An 11,403-nucleotide genomic window follows, 5' to 3' on the forward strand; every position below is an offset into this window, starting at 1 on the left:
ATGTTGATATTTGATTTATTACCTATTCGGGAGGAACTCTCAGACCTCCCTTTGGAGCTGGAGGCAGATCTGAGCAGCTGTGTTTGGCATGGCGGGCGCGAGCAGTTAGAGCAGGAGACGAGACGGCAGGACTCCTGAGCTCATTACTGTAACGAAGCTCGGGGAATTGGTTGTTGGTTATGGAGCTTTCCTTTTAAGGAAGCCAGACTAGATGATGGTCCCTTCTGGCCTTAAAATATATGAAGCTACAAATAACTCAGCCAATAATTAGAAATTTGAGTCTCATTCCTGTGAATATTACAGCTTGTTGGACTAGGAGCTACAAAGGCAACACCGAGCTTTCCTCATGCTTAAAGAGAAGTCATTTCCTGGTAGTGGGTCCCCTGTGCAAACCCTGAGACTCTGATGTCATCGGCATGGGTATGGGAGCACGTGCAGGTAGACAACATCGCCGTAACCTCGTGTCATGCCTGGCATCATCCAGAGGTGACAAATAAGGATGACAAGGAGGAAAGAGCAGCCTGTCCTGAGCTGTATGGCTCCTCCTATAACGCAAAAGTAAACTTGAGTAAGGAGAATGCCACATCTTCGCCACGCAGTGCCCCCACCTGCTGGTCAGGGCATGTCCCTGGAGGAGCCCTGTGTCCCTAACACGTCCTCCAGCCTTCACTTGGCTGTTGCCTTTCTGCTGCTGGTGTTGGCTCTATGCACGGGCTGATGTGGTGCATAGGAGGAGGGGGGACTCTGTTCACATCTCCAGGTCTGTGAGCATATGAGCCTAAACGGAGCTGAGGGAGAGGCTGGGTGGCAAGCTGTGGGATTGTCCTCTATCATCAAATGCATCCTTTGTAGGAAACGTCCTTCTCCCAGAACTTTTCACAGCCCAACCCCCTGTTGCTCGCATGCCCTCCCTTTTCCTCCTCACCTTTCACAACACGTGGCTTTGTTTCATACTCAGCCATTTTGTAACCTCCATTCTTGCATTGATCACAATTCCTTCCTTCCCTCCCTGGCTGGAGCAACAGCCCCATGCTGCCAGGAAGAAGCTGTGCAATGACAGCCCTGCGGTGACTTATAGGACCAATCCCTCAGCAGCCTCCAAATGGGAAACAGCCACTGGAGATCACATCCTTGGGCATGAGGGTAATGGGGCCAATCAAAGAAAAACACACAGAGGAAGGGATGGAAGAGGGGGTGGCTGTGTTACCTAGGGGATCCACTCAGCAACAAACACAGGGTGTGATGAAACACTGTGCTGCACACACACAAACAGCAGCCAGAGGTATTTCCTCATGCAGGACCTGAATGCTGGGACAGAGAGCGAATCAGCCCAGCATTGCACAAGCAAAGGGCCCAAGTCTAGTCTGTTCTTGTTTTCCTGCTTAAATGCCATTTTTGAGATGCTTTATCCTTCGTGTCTTTTAATCTCTGCCACAAACTATCCTCATCAGCTAGCGCTGGCATGGGGAGGTTCCATTTTTCAAGTATGACATTGCTGCCCCTTATATCTCAGCTTCTGCACATGAACATTAGCTCTAGAAAAGAGATGTAAAAACAGGAGACACAAAAGCCATTGAGTATCTTTCACTTCTTTCTAAAAAAGACCTGAAAAAAAACTCCACCGCCAAACCCTTTCCTGTTTATGTCAAGCAATCTTCCTGAGAAATCCTTTCTGCATTGTTTTTTGCTGACATCTGTACTGCCCCAGGTATGATTAATTTTTCTGCTCACAATAAAATGCCTCTCTCTGCCTCTGGAGCAGCCAGTGATTTCATAATGAGTTGGTAAGACATGCCACGCATTCACCTTGAGGAGCAATGCGAACCTGAGCAGCTTTGCTCCTGACAGCACAAGGGAGATTTGCCCTTGGGGAGAATATCTTGGCACTCAGCGATTTCTGATGGATGATGATCCTGACAGAGTTCAGAGGTGCTGGAGAAAGTGGTTTGGGTTTCTCCAAGGGCTCCTCTCCGTGAATGTGCAAGGCTCAGGACTACAGTGTGCATGTGGGAAATCATAGGATGGTTTGAGCTGGAAGGGACCCCAAAGGCCATCTGGTCCAACCCCTCTGAACTGAGCAGGGACAGCCACAGCTCCATCAGAGCTCAGAGCCCCATTCCCTGACCTTGGGTATCTCTGCTGTGGTGCAGGTGACCGCTCACCTCCCACTGCGATCCCAGTTGACGAGAGGGTTCCTTTAGCAGTGGGTGATGCTTTGCAAGGGGAGAGCACACTGTGAATGTGGATGCCCCCACCCTGGAGGTGTTCAAGGCCAGGCTGGATGTGGCTCTAAGCACCCTGGTGGTCTGGTGGGAGGTATCCCTGCCTGTAGCAGGAGGTTGGAACTCCACAACCTCAAAGGTCCCTTCCAGTCTGAACCATTCTATTCCATGAGTCCATGATTCAGGGAGCAAAGCTGGCGTCAAGGTTTAGTCCTTATGAGGCTTCATTTGTCCATGCTGATAAAAGACCCTTGTGCACGAGGGCCTGGCAAGCATTGCCCCACCACCCTTGGGAGGGCAGTGTGTGTTCGAGGCAAGTCCTATGGGGTGGTCTGGGGGTGGGTTTGAGGAGTTAATTGGGGTTAACACTGGAAGTCTGCAGTGCGGGGCGTGTGATTGCAGCCTGCCTGATAATTTATCGCTTTTGTTAACTGTTGAGAGCAGGGCTTGATTAGCAAGCAAGCGGAAAGCCGTGAGAGATGGCTGACTGGCGCTGGGTGTAAAGCCCCCCTTATGGAGCCCAGCGCTCTTGTTAAAACCTCAGGGCTCGGCTTCTCCTCGAATTGAACGCACTGCCGGTGTGGGGAGGGGGGACATTGGCTGCATCCCACTGCACAGAGCACTGGGACAGTGCCAGCCCAGCCCTGGCACCTGAGCATCCCCCGAGAGCTGAAGGATACCTGCATGTCTTGCATGGTTGCAGAGCTGCGCTGGGTGCAACCTGCAGAGGGAACAAAGCACAGCCTTGGCCAGCGTCCCAACCCGCGCCTTTATCGCAGGAGCAGATGGGCTGAGAGCTGCCGCTCTGCTCCGCTCTCTCGTTATGTTCCTCTCCCCCGGTTGGGTGTTTGTTTTTGTGTTTGGGGCCTTGTTTAGGCTGGAAGGCTTTGCAGTGACAAGGGAAATAAAGCACTGACACTGGGGACAAAATCTAAGGCATCTGTAAGGAACTGGACTTCTCCAGACCGCTTTATCTGAAGTGCAATGGGCAAATCGATATTTTGACTGAAGGGGGTCCTGAAGGACTGATTCTGCCTCATTGTCCCAGAGCTGTGAAGACAAAACATGCAGTGCTCCCTTATTCCTCTTTAAAACCACCTCTCCAGGTGGTCCCAGCCCACCTCACCCACATTTTCAGGGTGAAAAATTGAGCAAAACGCTCTTCATGAAATGCAAATTCCTTCCACTCTTTTTCTCAGTATCAGAATGAAAGGGGAGGTGCAACCCCGTGGCAAAAATCCCTTGCAAGTCTCATACCTGGCCAACTTCTAATTAAAAGTTGCTAAATTATCTTCTGCACCACCACCCCCGTGGCTGAGACCAATTCCTGGAGCAACAGAATGAAGAATCGCAGTCATAGAATGGATTGAGTTGGAAAGGACCCTAAAGGCCATCAGGTCCAACTCCTCTGCAATGAGCAGGGACACCCACAGCTCCATCAGTGCTGAGAGCCCCTCCAGGCTGGCCTTGGGTGTCTGCAGGGATGGCACATCCTATCTAAATCTTCCGTTTTAGCTGGAAACCATTTCCCCATGTTCCATCACAACTGACCCTGCTAAAGAGTCTGTCCCCTTTTCTGGATAGCCCCCTTTTAGATACCTAAAGGAGACCCTCACACAGGTCTCAAGGCAAAGACAGGCTTTTTGTAATGTAGTCCTCACCTTAATTTCATGAACTTTCTGTATTTTTGTGCTGTTGGGTGATGAAATCAAGTAGACAAAATATGGGCAAAGCGAAGACCCATCTCTGTCAGAAAGGTGGATAAAGGGACGACCCATCCCTGGCATCACAGTGCAACTTCCCTTGCTATGGTGAAGGTGCAGCTCTGCTTGGCCTGGGGCTGACATTGCTCTCTGAGCACCAGTCCCACTGCCTGGCACGTTGCCTTGTCCTCCCTGTTCCCGGCCCTACAGCCATGCTGGGCAGCTGCTTCCTCCCTGCACTATTTGGGGTGTTACCATGGGAGGCTCAGCAGATTCCCCAGGGCTGTGGCTCTCCAGGAAGCCAGATACCAAATCCTCACCCCTTCCCAGACCCTCCTTGCCTCAGCATCTGTTTGGTTTGGGATAAAGCTCGGTCTGGCAGGGCAACTCCCTGTCACCACAGTGGCACGTGGCTCCCTTATCTCCCATGACAGACCCTTTCCAAGAGCCCTGGGAGCTGGGCTGCCCACACTGGTCCCAGAAGGCGTATGCCCAGGGATGGGTGTGGAAGGAAGTCAGCAACACCAACCGGGTTTAATCATCCAGGATGTGCAGAGGAGATGGGTGGGATGGGATGGGGTGGCAGCGCTGGAAGCAGGGAGATAGCCCCAGGCTGGATGTTCTATGGGAACGTGTGCAGGGATCTCTAGGGAGAGCATACAGAACCACAGAATGCCTTAGAATGGAGGGACCTTAAAGCCATCCAGCACAAGCCCTTCTGTAGGCTGGGTGCCCCCCATCAGCTCAGGCTCAGGCTGCCCAAGGCCCCAAACATGGCCTTGGGTACCTCCAGGGATGGGGCACCCATACTTCTCTCTTCTTGCTGTGCATGGTGGCTGCAGGAAATATCAAATACCAAATCCCAAGCAGAAGAAAGGTCCTTGCAACTAGAGAAGTTTGGGAAAGGGCACCAAGTCTGCCCCTCAACACCTCTCCAAAGTGTGCTGTGCTCTTTGGAGGCTCCCAGACATTTTGAAGTGTGACCAGCCAAGCAAAGCGCTGCTCACTGAGGTGAGGACGTCGCACTGGGGCACTGGGAAAGGTGCTGTGTTGGGACAGGCTCCATGAGCAGCGTGGCTGGGAGATGTTCGTGGGGACCCTCCCCAGACTGCAGGGCAGCACATAGGAGAAAGGGCAGGCTCTCCTCCATGCACAGGAGATTTGAACTTCATGCTCATCCTCTTGTTCTGAACAACTGCCATATATCACCCTCTGCATGGCGCTGGAGCTGGTCTGTACTCCCAGGGACAGCATAAAGTGCTTTGACATGTGGGTAGGAGAGGATGGACAAGCCATGGAGAGCTGGTGGGCATGGCTCTGATCACCGGCATTGCTGACATGGGCACCCCTGTCCACCCCCAAACATGACCACAGGTGGTGGCCTTGCAGTCTGCGTGGACTGCCAGACCTGCAGCATGGGAACAGCCTCCCACAGGCAGCAGACCATGCAGCTCTCTCTTTTCCCAGGCTGGCAAAGAGGCAGTGGCTGCTGCCTTCTGCTTTATCAGCACCGGGTGATAAAAGCAGCTTCCTGTCACTGGAGGGACTTGCCTTCATCTCTCACATGAGTTTATGGACAATATTAGCATGAAACAGCTTTTAACCCTAGAGTTTCTGCTTGCAGAGCTCCAGCCCTCATCTGGGTGTGAGGCACTGGGCCAGTGTCTGCAGGATTTGACATGCTGGTGGTGAAAACAGAGCCTGAGGTCAGCCTGGACCTTCTGGAGGAAGGCGAGAACCAACCAGCAGTCACTTGCAGGCAGGGCACAAAACCTGCCAACACCTTTGCTGACTCATCAAAATGGAAAAGTTTTCATGGAGAGGGTTCAGTTTTCGGCATTTCTGATGGGAAGCAGGCAGAGGGCCAAAGGAGACGTGCCTCAACCCTTCCAGCCGCCCACCCTGCTGAGGGCTGCAAGCCAGGGCTTCTGCCTGGCTCCATCATGGGGAACTCGGGGATTTCTGAGTGCAAATCATGGTGAAACCAACGTTGATGTTTCCCAGCAGCCCTGGGAAGGGGTCTCTTGCCTCTGTAAAGCTCGCCCTGCTTCTGCACGGCCACTAGCATCAGGCTGGATGATTCCTGTGGCTTAGAGGGTGAAGTGTTCATTTCTGCTGTGCAATGCCCTGCAGCATGTCTTGCTCTTTGAACAAAGTCATGGAATTACAGAATAGAATCACAGAATGGTTTGGATTGGAGGAAGCTCTTAAAAGCCATCCAGTCCAACTCTCTGCCATGCACAGGGGACACCCACATCCCCATCAGTGCTCAGAGCCCCTCCAGCCTCACCTTTGGTCTCCAAGGATGGGGCATCCACCACACTTCTGGGCAACCTGTGCCAATGCCTCACCACCCCCATTGTAAACCTTATATCCAGTCTGAACCTCCTCTTTTAGTTGGAAACCATTTCCCCTTTTCCTGTCACCTAAGTCTCTGCCTTACGTGAACTCTGACATTCCAAACAGCCCCCAGCACGCGTTCTGGTGGAAGCCATTTCACGTTGGAAGCACCATAGGTAACTCTCTCTCACTGATCTACGCTGCTTTGCAGACTTCTTTCTGCTGCACCACATTTTTGAGCTTTCTGCAAACTCTTCAGATGAGTCACCAGTCTTGTTTTGCAAATCTGAGATGTGAATTTGCTAAGACATGTAGAGGCTGGGGGCTCTGCTTGTTGGACACTGAGGTTCCTGCAAGACTTGGCTCAAGTAATCCATACAGAAGCTGCTAGGAGATGTTTGTCTTTCAAAAATCTGTCACCATCTGCAATTACAGTATTCCCACTGGTTAGGTCGCTTATGTCTTAAAATGTCCTTTTTTTTCTTTTCTTTTTTCAGTGTGTGTGCAGACTAGGGGCAAAAGGGAAGGGAATATTGAGTTATGGGGAGGTGAAGGGGAGATTTGCTGGGCCCAGCCTCTGTGGCCCCAAAAGCCTTGAATGCTATCTATCAGTGCATGACTGTAGCTTGTTATGGAACAGGTCATACAGACAGGGGACTGGAAAAAATGTGATTACTGGGAAACCGGGCAGGAGGGCGAGAGGCAAAGGGCCACACAGCAGCTCCCTTCCAGGCGAGTTGGGCAAAGGGGAGACTGGGATTGCGCTGAAGCATGGGCAAAGCCATCTGCCCGTCACCACACAGAGATTTTATAACACCCTGTCCATGAAACCCCCTGACAGGACGTGCTGTCCCCAGTGTTTCTCACTTTTTGTTCTATTCTTCCTGCTTTCCGTGTTGTTCCTTTTCCTCTCCAATACAGAAACGTGCAGGTCAGAGAGAGACAGCTGAAATAGAATCACAGAATCAGGTTGGAAAAGACCTCTAAGATCATCCAGTCCAACCATCCACCAACACTGCCCACTGCCATGTTCCTCAGTACCACATCCACCCTTTCCTTGAGCACCACCAGGGATGGTGACCACGCCACCTCCCTGGGCAGCTTGTACCAATGCCTCACCACTCTTTCCAAGAAAAAATTTCCCCTAATATCCAACCTGAAACTCCCCTGGATCAGCTTGAGGCCATCGCCTCTCACCCTATCGCTGTTACCTGGGAGCAGAGGCTGATCCCCATCTCGCCACAACCTCATTTCAACCTCCTTTACAGAGGAGGCTGTAGAGACTGTCTCCAACTGTTTCATACCCATTTCTACTGCCTCCAATGGTGACTCATGTGCTCAAATGTAGAGCTCTCCTGTGGAGGTGTTTGTGTTTGTACAGTTCTTTGCATGACAATGCCTTGGTCTGGATGGCTTCCAGATGAAGCCATCCTTCAGATGTCAAAAAGTAGTCCTGCTGCTGATTATAAACCCCACCACAACCCCTGAGGAAGGCTGAATCATAGAGCCATAGAATATATACGAATCATCATGATTCAGATGCTGCCTGCCTGCAAATAAAGGTCATGTTAGCAGCATGAAGCTGTCTGGTTGTGTCAGATTGGAGCAAAAAAGGGGAGATGTTGATTGCATATAAGGAAGAAGTTTTTTTACAGTGAGGGTGGTGAGGCACTGGCACAGGTTGACCAGAGAGGTGGTGGTGCCCCATCCCTGCAGACAACCAAGGTCAGGCTGGAGGGACTCTGAGCACTGATGGAGCTGTGGGTGTCCCTGTGCATTGCAGGCAGGTCAGACCAGATGATCTTTCAGGGTCCCTTCCAACTCAAGTGATTCCATGATTCTATAAAAAAGATCACAGCAGGAAGATCTTGGCTGAATAAGCGTGGAGAAGTGGCCAGCAGAGGAGTTGGCATGATTGGGAGAGTTCTAATTTAGGCATCTCCTGTTGGAGCATCACAAGAGATGTGCTTACACTCAGTGCAGAAGTGGGATGAGGCAGCCAAGGGCAGATGAGCCAGTCTTCTGGGAGATGTGCTGGTGGTTTCCTCCAGCTCTGACCCAGGGCAAGGCACCGAGGGACAGAGGTCTCTCCAGAGTGACCTTCTCTAGTTCTTCACCTTTGGGAAGAAAAAAGCAGCATCTTGGGAGCGCTGGAGTCTTTTCCCATTTTGTTTAGTCAAAACTGCTACAGCTACCAGGCCTGGGAGCCCCATTGGGCTCCTTTCAGCCGCTCTGTGCTGTGGCACAGTGGGATCCACAGAGCTCATGTACAAAAGGTCAGGGCTCTGTTTTAGGCCATGACTGTGAGGTTCGGATGACACTCAGATGCTGTTTCTCCCACGTCTCTGTCCAGATGTGAATCAGTTGGTAAAAGATGAAAGAGGGGTTGGAGCAATGAGCCTGGTGGGGGTCTGGGAGTGATACGTCCATAGACCGAGTAAGCACAAGGTCAACGGTACTGACGAGGGGATCTGATCTCTGCTTTCCAGCCAGGCTTTGTTCTGGCCTTCTAAGGACTGCACAAAGTGTTTACAGGATAGAAATTGGAGCAGATAAGGAAGGGCAATGCCAAACATTAAGATGAAGAGAGATAAGATCTAGAAACCAAAGTCTATTGGCCCATCCCTTCTTGTCTTTTCTGTCCTTGAGTCCTTAGTGACTCAGTGATTTTGAAGCAATTGCTCTCTGTGCCCCTAAGAGGTCTCACTCTATTGTCATCTCTGAGGCCAGTCTGCTGCTCTGTGACACAGTTTCCCTGTCTCTCTGCTGGGCTAATGTCTCCTTTTATGGAAATTTTATGCTTCTAATCATGTATTTTTCCACCCTGCAACTTTCTCATTCCCCTGAGCTTAGTGTACCATGTCCTCCCATGGGAAGATCAACCTCTCCTCCCTTAAAGAATCATAGAATCATTTGTGGTGGACCCTGAAAGGTCATCTAGCCCTATTCAAAGAAGCACAACATCCCATCCATCACAGATGGATATCTCCAAGTAAGCTCCAGGTGCTCTGGAGATGACTGAGGCTGGGACAGGAGAAGGCAGCCAGTGAGAGTGGCTGTCTCAGCTGAGTGCTGAAGTTGGGGATCAGGAACTCAGCACTTTGAACCCAGAGTTGGGTTTTGCATGGGCTGACACCCATCTTTGTGACTGATATCTTTGGGTTGGGCATGTGGGAGCCACAACCAGCCTGGAACGGACGCCATTACCTGGATCCACCACCCCAGACCCCCTAACAGGATGGGAGATGGATGCTCAAAAGGGTGGATGGGGATGTCCTGTCCATGAGAGCCTTGGCGTGGAGGTCTGCTCGTGAAGCTGTCCCCCCACCTAGATAGGGCACAGCCCCTGAGCACCCCCCGTGTAGACATCTGGGAGCTGGTGGGAGAGCACAGCCCTGATCACCACGTCTTTCCTTTCTTGCTTTTCTGCATCCCGAGCCTCCAGCATTCTCACATTGGAGCATTAACTCAAACACCCACATTTCTGCCTTCCCCAGCTTTCTGCAGCCCGTTCGGCACCTTCCACCACTCCTGCACCATGTGTTTGTTCATCAGCTTTCACCCCATTCCTCACCACCGAGCTGAAGGGGATCTGGACACCGAGCCCTGCTGGAGGCTTTATGAACTTCCTACATCATAAACCTCTCTGAGTCAGTGCCCGGCACTTCCAGAGCATTACTTTATTTCAGAGCTGCGTTGGGAGCTGCATTGAGCCTCCATGCACGGGCAGGGGGTTGCTCCGTGCCAGCAGATGCAAACCACCACTGCTTTTGGGGTTTTTTTAACCTTTTTTTTTTTTTTTTTCCTAATTTTCAGAGCCGTGGGACTATTCGTCCTTTGGAGCTCAGTGCTGGAATGCATCAAGGTGTTTAAGCAAGGCCAAGGCCAGGGCATGGGAACACAGGGCTTTGCCTCCACGCCTGCACTCCTCTGTTCCTTGCAAAGCAGAGAGGAGGGTGGAGGGCTTGCAAACACTTGCTGTGCGATAAGACAGCCCCTGGTTATCCTCACCAGCAAAACCCAGCAGAGAAGAGCTGGAAGAGGGGCTGAAAAAGCCGAGCTGCTGAGCACCACTCGGTGGCACCTCCCGGAGCTGAGGTCATTCAAGATGTCAAAGAGACGTTTTTAACAGGAGGGGGTGTTCAGCTCGACGCCTGGCTCCGCTCCAAAGGGAATAAAATCACCAACTCCCTGCATGCAGCTGCAGCGCCCAGCCCTGGGGCCCGCCAGCAGAGGTGTTTTGGAGGCTCAGGGCAGACCCAAATTTTGGGAGGCCTCGGGGATGCCCAGAGGGATCTGCAGGATTGGATCCCTGGGCGCTGCGGGGTCACCTCCATGGGGGTGGTTGTCGTGGGGGGCAAAGAGCGGAGGAAAGGCACCAGGAGGGGACAGGGACAGGCAGCGGGGAGGTGGTGCTGCACCTGCAATAACAAGCTCTGGGCGCAGGGCCTGACAGCGGGACTGGGGCTGAGCTGAAGTTACAGCCCTCGGGGGAGGCCATAGTGGCTTGGTGCCTGCAAAACACCTCTGGGCTGGCCCCCCTCCTCCAAGGAGCCATGCGGGCTCTGCCAGTCCCGTCTCTTATCCTTGGACTCCCTGGTGCCCGGCATTCCCACCCAAATCGTGTCCTCACAAGCACTGTCTTGTGCATACGGCTCTACTCTGACTACTGCTCCCCACTAGCCCACCCCAGCATGCCATAAGCTCTCTTCCAGCCTTCCTGTGGGTCTTAAAGCCTCCTGCTGCCATTCCAGCCCCAATTCCAGATGCTGCGTGCTCCCAATCCAGTCCTCAATGACCCATCAAAATCACAGAATCATACAGTTATGGTTTGAGTTAGAAGGGACCCTAAAGGCCACCTGCTCCGTCCTCCCTCCCTGCAGGCACACCCACAGCTCCATCAGAGCCCCTCCAGCCTTGGATGTCTCCAGGGATGGGGCACCACCACTTCATGGTCATGAGAGGCCATCTCATACCCACACCATTCCCAAGGAGCTTCCCACACAGTGCAGCTTTGACCGTTGTCAGAAAAGCTTTGTCATGGCAGTGTCGTCCTTCAGCAAGGTGAGAAGGCTTTTCCTTCATCCCAGCCCACATCTTGCATGGCCTTGGAGCTCTACTCTTGGGAGAAGCACTGG

The sequence above is a fragment of the Tetrao urogallus genome (genome assembly GCF_951394365.1).
Source record: "Tetrao urogallus genome assembly, chromosome: 21".
NCBI lineage: Eukaryota > Metazoa > Chordata > Aves > Galliformes > Phasianidae > Tetrao > Tetrao urogallus.